The sequence below is a fragment of the Falco cherrug genome, chromosome 2, assembly GCF_023634085.1.
Source record: "Falco cherrug isolate bFalChe1 chromosome 2, bFalChe1.pri, whole genome shotgun sequence".
Lineage (NCBI taxonomy): Eukaryota > Metazoa > Chordata > Aves > Falconiformes > Falconidae > Falco > Falco cherrug.
In genome coordinates this window covers 85456470-85473270 of record NC_073698.1, presented here as the reverse complement: position 1 = coordinate 85473270, position 16801 = coordinate 85456470, and the positions used below count along the sequence as shown (strand labels likewise).

Genomic DNA, 16801 nt, shown 5'->3' with positions numbered 1-16801 from the left:
ACAAGCACAAAGAAAAAGAAATTAATTGTAAGGGGGAGGGGGAGGGAACTCTATTTGTTACTATTATATTGAAATATATTGAAAAATGACATCACAATAGAAATCAGTTTTCATCTTCATCACAAACATTGTGACCACCATTACAAAGAAAATGCACTTTTTAAAAGAAAAATCATAGTTCAACCATTTAACCTAGCACTGCAAAGTCCACCACTAAACCATGTCCCTAAGCCCTGTGTCTACACATCTTTTAAATACCTCCAGGGATGGTGATTCCACCACCTCGCTGGGAAGCCTGTTCCAGTGCTTCACCACCCTTTCAGTGAAGAATTTTCTCCAAAATATCCAATCTGAATGTCCCCTGGCACAACCTGAGGCCATTTCCTCTTGTTCTGTCTCTAGTTACATGGGAGAAGAGACTGACACCCACCTGCCTACAACCATTTTCAGATAGCTGTAGAGAGCAATAAGATCCCCCCTGAGCCTCCTCTTCTCCAGGCTAAGCCCAGTTCCCACACCTGCTCCTCACAAGACTTGTGCCCCAGACCCTTCACCAGCTTTGTTGACCTTCTCTGGACACGCTCCAGCACCTCTACATCCCTCTTGAATTGAGGCGCCCAAAACTGAACACAGTATTCCAGGTATAGCCTCACCAGTGCTGAGTACAGGGGGACAATACCTTCTCTTGTGCTACCAGCCACCGTATTTTGGATAGAAGCCAGGCTGCTATGGGCTGCTTTGGCCACCTGGGCACACTGCTGGCTCACATTCAGCTGGCCATCAGCCAGCAAGCCCAAGTCCTTTCCCACCAGGAAGCTTTCCAGCCACTCTTCCCCAAGCCTGTAGTGTTGCACAGGGTTGTTGTGACCCAAGTGCAGGGCCTGGCCTTCTCCCTGCTGAACCTAATACAATTTTCCTCACCCCATTTGTCCAGCCTGTCCACATCCCTCTGCAGAGCCTTGCTACTCTAAAGCAGAGCAACGCTCCCCTCCCAGCTTGGTGTCATCTGCAAACTTACTGAGGATGCACTCAATCCCCTTGTCCAAATAGTCAATAAAGATACTGAACCGGACTGGCCCCCATTACTGAGCATAAGAAAATGTATTAAAGTTAGAATTCAGCAATGTGCCCAGAGCCACCAATACTTGCAACCCCTTTTTTCCCCCCCAGACAGAAGTGGGAGAAAAAAACTACCATTATGTGGAACTGGCATTGTAAGCTGTACAATTAAATCACTGTAGACAAGAGAAGCTCTTTAGGTGACATACCATCCTTGTGTATCAATGCATAGCATTGGTTTCTGGTCCAGCATCTGCCTGTCAATTACTGCATTAAGAAGTAGGCAACCTACAACACTTGTGGAAGGTACAGAATGCATTCCTTTTTAAGCTGCCAGGCACAGGACCCATTTGTGAACATTTTAATGTCTACGGTAACACTGGAACAACATATTTTGTTATGTGTTATTAAATATATTATTTACAACTCTGTAGATGCTGCTCAGATTATTTTTAAGTTGTCTAAGGAAGTAACTGAAAGTAGTAAGGAATCCTATTCAAAACCCATCTACCTGGCATTACTGCACTGGCATCTGTTAAATCTGAACACTCAGTTTGGGGCTGGACAGAGTTCATTCACACATGGCAATAAAGCACAACATCCCATAGTTACCTTGGGAGGGTGGAGTAAAAAGAATTGGTAAAAATGAATAGAACAGGGGTATAAAGATAGCAAGAAAGAAAAAGAAGATACATAATTTGCTTATCCATATATCAAGGCATTTTCCCATGCTGGGGAAAGGGCATAAGTAAAGGGGGAAGCAATTTTTAGAAAGGTAACATCATTAAATTTTGCAACATCTCCTTGGAATTATTACTGCACATCAGCATATTTGAAGCACTAGTAAAATACTAGTTAAAACTCTATTTAAGATGAGTACTGTTCATCTTCTCATTAAATGGGCACTGACTGAGGAAGTTACAAAAATATTTGCAACAGCAATACAGATTATTAATTTACTTCATGCAGATCTCATGCTGTCCCAGCTGACTTAGGATCTTCTGACTGCACCAGACATGAACATTTTAGATAACTGACACATTTACTGCCTGTATGTATTCTGTGCATTGGTCAGTATTATATTTCATTTCATACATCATTCATAACTGCTTGCAGTGAAGGATTTAATATCTATAACAATAAGTGAAGATTAAAAAATATTAGTATTGATGTTAGGACAGTTACCTATTATAAAGATTGATTTTGATTTCAATTTGGTGCCAACTCATCAGCTCTACTGAGAGAAGCTGTAACTCCTTAATATAGATTCAGTACAGAAAAAGCAGAAAAACAACTATTTGTCATTCTTTTTACAGCTGTTCTTTTCCAGTCTAGACAACTCAAGGCAAGTGTGACAGTTCACAAGATCATAAAATACATTCAAGAAACATATTGTTATTCTATTCCAATGTTTTTGCAACAGTAAAGAAGAGTAATTTTCTTTGTAGCCTAATGCCTTCTAGAGGCACCTCAATCAAACCACATAGATATTTTGATCACATCCATCTTAACAGAGAAACAGAAGTGAATAGATATTGGTACTTAAGTTTTGGCTTCCACCTTGGAGGATTGTACAAAAGACCAGATGAAAGTATTCAGGGCTGTGCAGGGTAGAAACACACAAGCAGGCAAAGGGAGGGAAGGAAGGAAAAACACATCGTGCAGAGAGCCAGTGCCCTCTGCTCCCGGGAACCCAAACCACTGACAGACACCAGCAAAATGCCTCTCTTCATAGAGTGAGGCAACGTTCCGGGCAATCACACTTCCACTACACATCCTGGCCCTCCCACACATTATGTTTATATCACAATATTCAAAACATGCATCACAGAAGTTTCAATTCTCGAAACAGGTCTTGTGCTGATTTTCACAAGGTAGTAATTGTTACTTTACTGCTTTTTTTGCATATATTTATTTTGAAACATGTAAGTATTTTTAATCAAGTAATAATAGAAGCATTAAAATAGAGGATATGTACTACAATTTGAAAGATCTGAGCATGCATGAATGCTACTGAAGTCAGATGAGAATAATTAGGTGTTCTAAACCTTTGAAATCAAACTTGGAAATAGATTAGGATTTAATGGATGCTTTCTGAGACAACTATATTTTATCATGCATAAGAAAAACTTAAAAAATAAAAGGAGAAAGCCTATGTATTTTATTAGTGAATTTTCATAGCTTCCTAAGTTCAGAATAAAATTTTCATTCAACAGTTGCAAAATGAGATGAGAATGGAAATGCCATACAATATAAGCACAGGGCAATCAACGTCTACATAGCCTTTGAAAAGGCTTTTCTTTTGCAGGAACCAGATTTATGTGCATAAGAAGGTGACTTAATTTTAACTGCATTTATATCCCATTTAGTAAGTTTTTCCAATGATCAATCTAAAGCAGCAGCTTCTCAGTAGGAATGTGCCAAAAGCAGTATTTTAAAAAGAAACCCAAAATGTATGTTAGACAAATATGAAAATGCATGGATTGCTTATTGGGAGAGGAAATAGAGAGGAAATGAGGATTTATCTCCAAAAACTACTAATAAAATATCACTTAAGAAGCTGAGACTATTATGTTATGGCCTTGACAGCTACTAGAGTATCTTAAGTTACAATCACTCTGAATATCCAACAAATACAGTCAAACTTCAAAATAATTAAAAAGTAAGCTTAGTACAAAAAAATAATTCTATATGAATTCCTTGCTTTACTGTATAACAGCTTTATTACTTTGCAATTCTCTAGTGGTTCAATTCCATAATCTCAAACAGCTGTATCAAGCTGATTGAAATAAAACCCATACCTAAAATGGTACTACGATTGAGTATGCCTCTGAATAACGGCTCAACTCAAAAAACCAAGAAGAGCAAATTGGACCACTGACAATGTCCATTGACAAGCACATGCAATATTAAACAAAGAAGCAAAAGCAAAATTTTCAGCTGCTTCAACAACAATGCTAAAATGTAAGCAGGGAATTAAGAGGGTTGAAAAAGAATTTGAGGAAACTTTGCATCCCTGCATAGCTTGCACAAAAAGTACGTAAGAAGCAGGAAGCCAGATAGCAAAGCTGGTGAATGGGCACTGATGAATTACTAGGCTGTTGAGAGACACTGATCTTTGCACAGGTCTTTACTGCTGGAGATGTTGAGGAGATTCCTGCTCCTGACATGTCCTTTGTGGTGGGTAGATCAGAGGAACTGCATCAATTTGAAATAAACAGCAAAAGTGTTAGGCTGGATTACGAAGTTATACGGCAGTAAATCACCATGGCCAGTAGGCATGTTCAGACTTCTGAAGGAATCCCAAAGAGGAACTGAAAAACAGCTGACCAGGGCACACAGTCAACTGGTCATTACCAATGGCAGCTGAGCCAGTGTGGTGGTGGGTTGCCAGTTTACAACCCATGAAAAGGGCTCCAGAGAGGATCCTGGTAACTATAGGCTAGCATATTTGAGTTTCCTTTCCTTCTAAGATGGAAATGCCTGTTACAAAGTGTAAGATGACTGGGCACATACATAAACTGGGAATGAGTCAGGCTGACTTAACAGTCAAGGCAAATGCAGCCCATGACCTACTGGAGTTCAATGATGCTGTTAGGAGGTGTGTGTAAAGGGGACCCCAGGGGACATCATCATATGCATGTGTTCCAGCAAAGCCTTTGACAATGTTCTGTGCCCAAGGTTATTAAAGAAGCTTGATTTCTATGGACTGGAGGAATAATTTGTTTACAGATGGAAAGCAGCTTAAAGAATACCTAGAAGAGTGTAAGGCTTAACAGACTTTACAGGATGAAGACAAGGCAACAGATGGGACTTCCAGGTACCCTAGTGAGGGAGAAAGCAGAAAGATCTTTCAGGCCATGAAATGCCTAGAACACTGAGTGCTGAAGAAGTCTGAAAAGCCCTCCGAAATCTGAGTAAGCCAGCAAAAAGACTGTCATTGACATTGAAGATGAAGTAGTGCATCCAGGGAAAAAGTGTTCTAAAAAATGCCAACACAAGGCTGAGTCCAGAATAAGAAACTGTAAAAGAGCTCCTGCAGTCATCGACAGTTCTCTGAAATCATCATGTCAATGTGTAAGGCATATTTAAAAAAGCCACCCAAAATAGGGCGTCCCCACATGTGCTGTGAACAAAACGGAAGGTCATTTTGTTCCTATAAAGGTCAAGTGTGCCCATAGCTGAAGGGCTGTGTGCAGTTCTGGTCTCCACATCTCCAGGAGGATACAGAAGGGCAAACAGAGACAACCAAGGTGGTGGAGCTGCTGCTTCATAAGCAGATAGGAGATGGGACACTTCAGTTTGGAGAAGAGAAGGCTCAGGGGAAGTAAGACAGAGACATCCAAAAAAATGAAGGGGTAGAATTTCTGTTAAAAACTTGCTGCACAGGAACAAGGGGGAAACTCTGAAATAAGAGCTTGTTGGTTTAGAATGGATCAAAAAAGTACTTTGCCCATTATTTATCAGGAAGTTCAGATAGCACTACACAGAACATTCAATGTGTCCACCATTACAGGACATATTTCCTCTTCTCTTGCACAAATAAAGTGCAATTCCTATTTTCTTCAAACATCACCTTGAATTTATTAATAATACACTTCCCTTGCATATTCTTTAATTTCTTATATCTTCTCTCACACCAAATTTTGAACCTGATCACACATTCTCCATGTGGTTCACACTTGCACTGTAGAACTCCCAATCATACAAAATCCTTGGGCCAAACAATTAAAAGGATAAAAGAGGATTGATGGTGGAAAGGTATTCAGATGGATCTGAACACAAGTATCTTGAGGCAGTGCTTAGCTTCAGTACTTACTGATATCCAGAAGCTGCAAGGTACTATCTACCATGTAAAGGATTCTTTAGGCTAATTCAGTGAGGATCAAGACTAAGAAAATTAGAATGATTCCTGTATTTTGCTCCTTTTAGTCAACTCACAAAAGTAGTAAACTTTGGCCAACACAAGAATCAAAAAGAAATTATACTTTTGAGAATTTTGAGAAGTGGGGAACGAGCTGGCTACTCCTCTAATATTTGCAATGCCTAACAACTAATTTAGCAACCACATAAATAGTGTCTGTTATTATGGTATTTCTACATCACTAATTGTCAGGCATTCTTCAGCAGGATCATCAGCTTGATGACAATGACACACAGAGGTTAAATCACTTGGTTATCTAATTAGCCATCAGAAACGATGCTTCTGTGACATTCAGGCTCCACCTAACATCACAGCAAAATCCAGAGAGTTTGTAACGAAATACTAGTTTTGAAAGTTAAAAATAGCCATTCTTACAGTGGGAAAAGTAGAAATTCACACAGCAGGCAGCTAGAGTAATAAAAGAATCATGGAAAAGATGTCTAATTAATACAAAACAACTTACAAAGGTCAAATCGATATGACTGTCACAATTCAATGAATTCAAATGGAACTCTTAAAATTCTCTTCTTAATTTCTATTTTATTTTCCCAGTAAAAAGGACATGGAATCCATCTCAAGCCTTGGACTTACACTCACAGTTCAGTCTTGAATGGAGACAGAATTTTGGGAATACACCATTTTCCATATTAAATTGCCTAAAAACCTAAGGAGACCACTGTACATAAAAACTCATAGCTTTTTTTATTATTTCTGTTCAAACCATACTCAAATGTAATACTCAAAGATATTAAGAGAGCTTAAGATAGGTTCTAAATTGTGTTTGTTCATGTAATTGCCCATGCGGATATCATGTAATAGAAAAAAAAATGCAGATTTTCCCCTCCTCCTAGGTTTTATAAACTGTAAGAAAATACCCAGAACACAGACTGAACTTTTGGACTAAACAAGCTGAGCCTGACTGCTAATTTAAACACAGAAAAAATTAATTGGCTTTTCCCATTTCCCCGTGAAGCTAGGAATGGTCATCAGAAAATAATCTGCAGTCCTAACAGCAAATATATTGAAAGAACTATTCATTGAGGCAGAGGAAGAAGCAGGATACAGAAGCAATATGAATAAAAATTAGAAAGTATGACTATAATGTGGCTGAAATTATCTTCAAGAAAAAGGTAGGGAATTACACTCAGTAAAAAAAATTATCACAGTAAAGGGGAATATGAATTAATTTTCAATTTTGACTCTGTAGAAGTGCATTATCACTGTAAAATAAAACTCTAAGGTATGAGATATCTGGTTTCATTCACAAAGATTTTGCACATGATTAGATGGATATTTGAGATTTCCAGATTCACTATGAATAGTGAATAATCAGTAAGAGAGACATATACTAGCTGTTCTTATTTTTATGAGCTTAATGCTCTTTGCTATGTTTTGCTAATATTTTTCACTGTTATCATTGGCTTGTACCACATAAACCTCAGACAATACGCAAATTACTTTAGTAACAACATTCAACCAACCTGTATAACAGCTTATCATGAGAACTCAAGTATTTAAAAAGTTTAAAAAGTTTATAGTCTCAGAAACAGAAACAGTTAACTCATCTTCTTTTAACTGTTTATTTATTTAAATTCACTTGATTTAATATGAGTGTTTAAGGGTTGGTTTGTTTATATTTTAAAATGGTACAGATGTACAACTACTTTTCAATGTACTCCAATGTCAAAACATTCCCCACAGTATTCCCGTAGTTTAGAGCTCTGCTGGAACATAACATGAGCACAGAAATCTGCTGTGTATTTTAACTTTGAAAAACAAGTTAAAACATACTGCATGGACCTGGGCCGGGGGGGGTGGGTGGGGGGGTGGGGTGCGGGGGGGAGCACTGTCCTATTCCAAGGATATTTGACAAATAAGTTATCCTCCTCGTTGGAAAGGGGGGGGAAAGCAGTGTCATTAAGCACTTGAAATGATGCGTGTTGCTGGATTACTATCATTAGTGAGGATTAAAGTCTTGGCACACTAAGAAACATTGAAATAACTGCAGCAAGTGTAATACTAATGCTAAGAAATAAGCAATGTATGGAATTATAGCCCACTGTTACTTTGTAAAACTTAATAGCTTTCCCAAGCTATTATATTTTTAATTTATATTTTTGATAGAACTTTAAGTCTTTGAAAATGATTCTATACTTTCCTACGTAACATATGGTTACTGGGATTGCAGTGAGAGTAGCAGAGAAAAACACTCAAAAGTTGGCTTTGTTTTTTACTGCAAGACTTGTCAGAAATGTAAGCATTTTCCAAATGTAAGAGTTGAGATTAGATTCTGCTTTACGGAATGAATTATCACTGCCAAAAACATTCCAAGTATTAGCATTTTGTGCACTTGCTTACACCATACAATGGTACAAAGATAAGAAACTGAAGGTGAATTAATTTTAATTCTATAAAATTGGAATTCAGCTAGACAAACTGATTCTTAATTAACACAGGCTTTCTAAGCACATTCAGAAGACTATAAAAGCAAAGACATCAACAAAGTGATTCAGAAGCAAATTACACACAATAATAAAAAAACATCATGAGGCAATTTTCAAATCCACCCATATTCAAATTTTGCAGTACTTGTATCAAGTGAAATGTACCTTAAGAGGCTATCCAAGGAACCGATTCAAACACAGAGAGATACACACATATACACATATAAAAGTTCGGAAGTTTTTGCAGTGTGTTCTGACCTTCAGATGCAACAGTGCTGTGTAACTGACTGGATGTGATAGAAGCAAAATAATCATGCATACGCACTTGTGCAAGTGTTCAAGTAGCCATATCTCTGCTTGAATTATTACTTGAAATATGTATTACTGATATACTAACATAGCTTCCCACATATTTCTGAAAGATGGCACATATATCCAATGATGTTTGATGACTTTTATTAAAGTCTTCAAGCAAGAAGCGTTCTTTTCACTTCTAAGTATTTATGAATACTTGGAATATTTATGAATACTTTAAATTCCAATGACATTCAAGTGAGCATTAAATGTGGTTCTTCTTTCTTAATCCATTATTTAATTTAGGAACATAAACTTTAACCTGTACGTGTAAGCAGCTCTTTTTAACTTTTATGCTGTATATTTGATTGCAGCTGTTTTTTTTCAATGTTATTATTAGCTTTCACGTTCATTTCACAAACTGTGATTAGGTTTGATGGTAAAAATGCATGAATATGTTTCTGAGAGCTGTTACATGTAACAAAGAGCATAGACTGTGCATATCTTTCCTATCTCAGACTATTTTTTGGCAAACTACTATCCACAACCGTTGAGATTAATTAGCACCTCTACCTTTTCCTGCAAGACGTATATACTAGGTATAGGAAACCCATCATGAAATAGCCAACAATCAACAAATATTTCAAGTAATGAGCCCCACCAATCAGTACTTTTGGGTTACTTTGCAAATGTAATCCTAGCAGAAATTCTTTAAAAATACCTGACCATTCAGCTAAAGACTGAAAATCCCTGAACATTTTATCCATACGTTACGTTAAAACGCGTTTTATGTATTCACCCTCCCACACCTTTAACACTTTAAAGCAGTGTATCTTGCTTTATACTTTGCACCTTACTGAAAAACTGCTGCTGCTGTAAGTGAGAAGCCACGTAAGCACTGCCAGCTCTGCCACTTCTGTGTCTGCAAATCTAAACCATCATGCGCATTGTTACAAAAAGTCTCACCAACCAAAAGGTATTTCAGATTTGTACTGAAACCACAGCTAACTTACAAGGACTCGGAACAAATCCACCCACTTCCACTCTCTACAAGGTGGGCTGGTTCTCTGGTATCTCTGCTGCCCTTCTCCTGAAATCTATACTTCGCTGCAAAAGATGCCAACAAAATCAGAGTACTCCAAAATTGCACCAATTATGCCACTGATATTTACAAGTCATTAAATGAAGACAGTATGAACAGAAACATGCTAAACCAAAAGAATAAGGCCCAGATAAGTACATACAGGATTCTCTACATGTATGATTCTTTCCTTTTTCCTTTTTTTTTTTTTCTTTTTTCTTTTTTTTTTTTCCCCAGGCAAAATTAAAAGCAATTCAACAAACTAAAAAAAAAAAAAAATATATATCCTGGTCTGTCTCCTGGTCTGTCTCCAACTTATTTTCAATGAATTAATCAGACTTGCAATCAAAAGGCCAAAATTACATGGTGCGTAGCAGTGTGGATTTGTGTATTTCCCCTTGTTTTTCCTCTCCTCCTCCTCTTTTGTGTAGTACAACACTCTTCACAATTGATTTACATTCAAGCTGAGCTAACTATCCTGAAACCCTGGAGGAAGAGCTAGACTAGACTGAGTAAGCTGTCCTTCCTCCCAATTTAGAAAGGTCTTCTCATATTGCTGGTGGTGAACCACCTGCTGAATCAGCGAACAGCATGGCTCTCTGTTCCAGAGCTCCCTGATGCAGCCGTCACAGCCACTTATTCACATCTGAAGAAGTGAAAAATGTTTTGCATTGATGGGAGAGAGGTACAAAAATTATGTTGTTGGGGTTTTTTTGTTTTGTTTTGTTTGGGTTTTTGTTGTTGATTTGGGGCTTTTTACTTAAGAATTAGATGAGGAAAAGTAATTTTCTTCCTAATTTGCATGAAGAATGATTAACAGAGTTGTAAAAAAGACTGTGTAAGACTATGCTAGTTCATTAAGTACACTGAAACACCCCTAGTCAAAGGTGAATTCATCTACAGAATTGCTATTAAGGAAAGAAATTGCTGGAAATACAATTTGCTCTTTTATAGCAAGTAAGAAAACTATCTATTGATTTAAATGTTATCTCACATTTGAATAGAGTACCATTGTTACATTTAATTAATATAACGGAATTACACAGTCTATGCTATTACTTGCTTAATACAGTTAGAATGAAGAGTTAAGTAAGTACCCTAAGCTCCTTCCAAAACTTCAAAAGAAAATTAAACAGGAGTGACATTTCTTGAAATCATAAAACATTTTTTCATTTATTTTACATACTTCAGTTTCTGTAATACTCTACTTCCTACCTAGCAGAGAAACAACATATTTAATTCCAGTATACTTTATATACTAATTCTTACCAAAGACAAGTATTATTTATTGATGACATTGAAACATACAACTATATTTGCTGTATCACCGTACTAGTCTCCACTAATAACAGTGTAAGACAGCACAAGCTTTCATAATGAGGCAGGACTGCTGTTGCTTCCTTTGCAAAAAGGGTAAACTGGTAAGTTACAAGAATCACTCCCTAACAACAAAAATACCTTCTATATGTTAAGTATATGTGCCCATTTGTGTGCGTGCATTTCATATTACTAAATGACAAATTATGTATCACTGACAAAGAAAGCAAACTTCTTTTTTCTCCTATATATGCGTATGTATATGTATCACGACAAAGCAGAGCTCTTGATCTGGCCCTATTTTCCATGTCCAGATCACCGACTAAACCTCTAAGCTACGTGTGCTAGACTTTGATTTAGGTTAACTTAGCTGAGTTCATTACCACATGCATTAAGGGTGCTAGTGAGACAACACACTGTTCACAGGAGGATTTTCCCGTGGCACAGCCAAGCAGAGAACAAGGGGAGCAGGGGGTGAGAGCTGTGACTCAGCTGTTGTTTTGCTCTCAAAGGGTTTTTCCTTGAAGCAGCTAAAAGGGAAGACACTGTTCCCTCAGCAACCGGGAGTAACACTGTCTTTGGTTCACAGAAGTTGGTTTCACTTGTACCATCAGTGAAAAAGCCAGCGCCTCCCACCCAATTGGTCTAGTCAGTCAACAAAGCAAAAATTGCCCACAATCTGCAAGAGGATTAGTATTACTCTGAGATGCCACCAGACAGCATATCAATCAAGAGATGAAAGCTAATTGGTATGGTGTCCGTCATACTGAAACAAGGACTGTAAATATTCACTCAGTTTCAAAATTTAGGTTTGATTAAATATTTATACTACTAATATTTAGGCACTCAAGCTTTACTATTGCAAGTGTTCCTGATGGAGTATGGTAAAAAACTCAATTTTGTAATTTCTGTGTGTGGGTAACTCCAACTGAATTCTACAGCTTAAAATGTAGTACTGAAAACATAATTGGAAATACGTATTATGCTGGATAATTCAAAACCTTCTTTGAGATGAGGAATTAGTACTGATAATTTCAAAACATGAATTAAGAACTACAAATATTTGCAAATCCTCTATGTGTTAATAATTATTCACTGAAACTTGAGTAATTGTGGATGATGAATGCGTTGAAAAATTTTGTAGTCTGTTCATAAACAAAGATCTTCAAAAGCTAAGTACAGCATTTTAAGCAGATGTATACAATTTAACAGTGCCAAAAATAGTAACCTTTTAACTAATTGCTTGCTAAATAACTATTTTTTCCTAAACATAAAGCATTGCCATTAATTCAGCCTTTATAAACAGCATTTTTGAAGTGGATACAGAATTTATTGTGGATTTTTTTTTTTTTTTTTGCCTAACTTTGCAACACATCTCAAACCATCTTAGTGAAAGTAAGTGAATAAGTCAGTTCATGCCAATATGGAAAGACCACAGAATTTGGATTCCTATGTTAAAACCTGTTAGACAACACCTTCAAAAATTAAGTACTATTATGGTGATTCATTTGCTGCATTGATTTACAACAACACATATGTAGATACGATGTACCAGTATCACTTTGATACTATATCATCAATAAACATATTACATTTTTATAAAAAAAAAAAAAAGTTGGGACTCATGAAGCTACTCAGCCATCTGTGCTGTGAGGACTGTAGGCTTTCAGCATTATTTAAAACACACCAGCTAATACACATTCCTGATATATCAATTAAGAGGTGGTTGCTTTTTTTTACAAGAGGATGTTACTACATTAAAGAAGTTTTTGCCTGGGCAGCAACTATTATACCAAATGAACTATACAAAAAGAAACAGCCATTTTTCAGAAGTAATCTAATTTTATATAGAATACAAACCTTGACAGGAAAATGCTTAGAATAAAATCTTGGCTTGAGTGTCTTTGGGAACTCCTTATTTATTTGCCTTGTTTATCTTTTCCATCAGTATCTATCACATCTCTCAGAATTATATCTTTCAGCTTCAGGGGACTGAAGCTGGTTAAATTTCTGTCCCTATTCAGTCTCTCCTTACTAACATTATTAGCATAAAAAGGTAAGAATTAGGGTTAAATTGTCTTCATATGTTTGCAACAGATAGTTATGACCCACTTTAATAGAATCCAAGGGTTTAGATAACATTTTGAATAGATTTTTTTCAGTTAAAATTGAATGAATCCTTTAAAGTATCAAAAATATAAATCAATATAGAATATAAAAAAGCTTTTTGTGCCACTGCTATACCTTTGAGAAACATACACTTATTGGATTCACAAGATTTGAATTCCTAGAATGTTTCTTCCCACTTCATGATTATAGTTCAGATAACTTAATGGACATTCACATGAGAAAATGTATTTAAGTGTCTAAACGACATGTAGTTTATTACCAGTGTTTGAAATTACACTAGAAACATTTTTTGTATGGATTTTAGGGGCTCCTTAGGAAATATGTAGAGATCACACAATTCTGAGAACTCCCATCTGGTCTCAGGCTCTGGGTGCCTGCAGGAATCCAGACACAGATTAAAAAAAAAAAAAAAAAAAAATAGGCTCAGCAGGCAAAAAGAGTAATTGTGATCTCATCTTGGTGTTACTTCTCCTATACAAACAAGTGTAAGATCCTCAGATGTGATGATAATTACAGAAGCCTGCAATCATTTTCTGTTCGCTTTAATTCAATAGCATTCCTATACAGGAGGAAACTGGAGGAAATTAAAGCAAAAGCTGGAGATTAAGTAGGACCCAAATGCCTATAGATTTGCTTACCTTAACAAACTACACATGCACCTCACTGCAACTCCAGAAGTAGCCCCTCTGAATCAACTGTCTGTTCAATGCAAAAGCCCATTTTTTAAGGAACTGCCCTCTACTAAAATGTGTTTGGCCTGGGGAAAACAGAAGTCCATACATGAAGTCCATATTTCTGCAAAAATGTTTTTCTACGTTCTCATACATTCTTTCTTTAAGTCTTTTCCAATGAGGAAACATGATCCTTCAAAACCCTAGGGTTACATGTGGGACTAATCAAGATTAGCGAGAACTAGACTTTCATGCACAATTTAACACCATTTCAAAAATCTGTAATATGCAATCCCACAGGCTATCCTTGCCCATCTTGTGTTGTCCTCCTATAGAGGAGCACAAAGGTGAATCTCTAAAAATTAAGAGCAACCAAGCAGGTTGATTTCACAGATGTCCTCTGTTGCTCATTACACTGAAACTTAGAATGCTCATATCTCTACAGGTGAAGTAATATATAATATTTAAAAGAGTGAAGACACTGAAAACCAGATTGCCTTTGCTGTCTGTAAACTTTTGCTTCCAGCAATTCATGACCATACTTGCTAAAATTATGCATGTTTAGCATGTGTATTACCATAGCAGCATCTCTCTGGTTCTTAGCTTTTTTTGCAAGGCTGTATCAGAGTACTTAAATAATTATGGTTTCTTTTTACCCTGTTCCCAAAGTGCTTCCTTTTCCAGGCCTAATTAGAGATGATATTCAATGTAATTAGTTGAATTTAGACATTTTCTATGAAAAAAGTTGTTCTACAGATTCTCATCAGCTTATATCATGGGAAAAAAACCCACTGATGGTAAAATATCAACAATGTATTTGCGGCTTTTCCAAAGATATTTCTACATAATTAAAATAAAATAAAATAAAATAACCAATTGGAATAAAATTCAAGCTGCTTTACCTCTGTTGGAAAGGGAAGGAACCCTCAATAAAGCTACCTTAAAGGCCCATAAAATTCAATTTTGCAGAGTTAGTAAAACATTAGATATGAGATCATAATAAAAGCATTCATTAATATTAAGTCACTTACTCCTAATTCTTAAAAAACCCCAAAAAATCCTCACATTAATAATTTAAAAAGCTACATATCAAAATTCAAGGGTAACAATATTCCTTTAAAAAGTTTCAGAGATCAGATACAAGTCTTCCATCTAAAGGTTCCTCTACAAATACGACTGGACTGGAATGCCTTTTGAACCTATCTTCTTTTCAGATTGTTTTTTATAACCTTTTAGACACATTATTAACATTCTGTAAAGATTTTTTAGCATAGCATAAAAGCAACACATGAAAGAAAAAATGTTGGCTATCCCATGGCATGATATTATTTATATTAATGATTATTCTATATTGTAAACAATAATTTCCAAGATCCTCAAAGGCTGTACATTCATATTCTATTAACCACATATAATCAGATCTCTAGTAGAGGCAAGCTTCCATAGAAGTCATATACCAACAAAATTCAATATATCAACAATAATTCTCTTTATCATATACAAAAGATAAATAGGTATGTGTGATTTTTTTTTTTATATTAAACACACTAATGTTCTTAATTGCATGTCAGTTTTTCTGCAACCATTTTATTTTCCTTAATCTAGATTTTATTTTCATGCACCACTTTCTATTTTTCCTTCTCTTATACTACCTTCAATTTTAACAAGTTATCTTAGACTTGAAAATATACTTTTGCCAGTAAGAAGGAGTATTTGAACTGAAATCATAAAAATCATATTCAAATCTTACTTGAGCTGTGAAGAAAGGTCCATTAATTTTCTTCTAGGAATGTCTTGGCTGACTAAAAGCTATCTAAATATACAGGTTCATGAAGGCATAAAGCACTGAAAAACACAAATGCATACCAAATTTGGAAGCTTTAAAATATATTAATGAGAATAGCAATTTTTGCTTCATCCACTGAATACATTTGATTTGATATGAATATTCTCCAAGCAAATGAGTGCTCATACAATACCACAGCAGGATGTATGAAAGTAATTTTATTTACTGAATTATCTTTCTGATGGGTATCATCAAAGGATTATTGGAGCACTGAAGACATTGTTCAGACTCTCTTAGGTCCAAAAAAAAGAAGTGTCATCTACAGTGTTATATTTCTATAGCCTCATTTTCTAAGGGTTCATTCTGCATTATTGTTATACCAAAGAATTACAAGAACAGTTGGATGAACAGTAACCACCTCTTGTTATCACGTTCAATGCCACAGCATGTTGCAGTGACTGGAAATCCCCTAGACTCTTCCCCTTCTATTTTTACTGATAGCCACTTACTGTCCTCTCACTCTGCCTTCAAGACACAACATCCATCAACTTCTTCTACCGTTCAGTGTAGGCTATGTACTGTAACTCCTACATCTTTCTGTCATGCCAATGAAGGACTTGTGTCCCTGCAGATTATTTCAGGGTAACAGTCTGCACAGGGAAACTCCAAGGAAGACCCAGGCAGAAGATCCCGCTCACTAGAGTCTGGGCAAGCTTAGGTTCCCCACTCAGAATGGGGATCTGCAACTGGCACTTAAATTGCAGTACACATCCTCAGCACTTACTGTTGCTCTGTCTGGTTTTGTTAGCTTCCTCCTCCCCCTTTCAAAATTGAATCCTGGTTCCAGGAAGACACCATCAGCCTTATTACCAGGTTTAGTTGTTATCTATCCTAGCTGTTCAGTCTGCTATCGTTACTATGGATTCTGTGATAGGAATGAGGAGAAGGTAAGCTCCCACCCCACTGCGAGTGCAGCCACTGAATTTCAGAAGAACACAAGGAACCCCCCTCCCCTGAGCAGCCCTCGAAGTGAGCTGTGGCATGCATGGACCTGCACCCAGCCGTCTACAGGTTCAGCCAGGACCGCTGGTACAA

General features: G+C 36.6%; 1 protein-coding gene across 10 annotated transcripts in view; it reads right to left on the bottom strand.

The window, feature by feature from the left end:
* Window positions 1-16801, bottom strand: part of DMD (dystrophin) — a 1162157-nt gene that overhangs the window by 989465 nt on the left and 155891 nt on the right. The gene's annotated exons all lie outside the window — the stretch shown is intronic.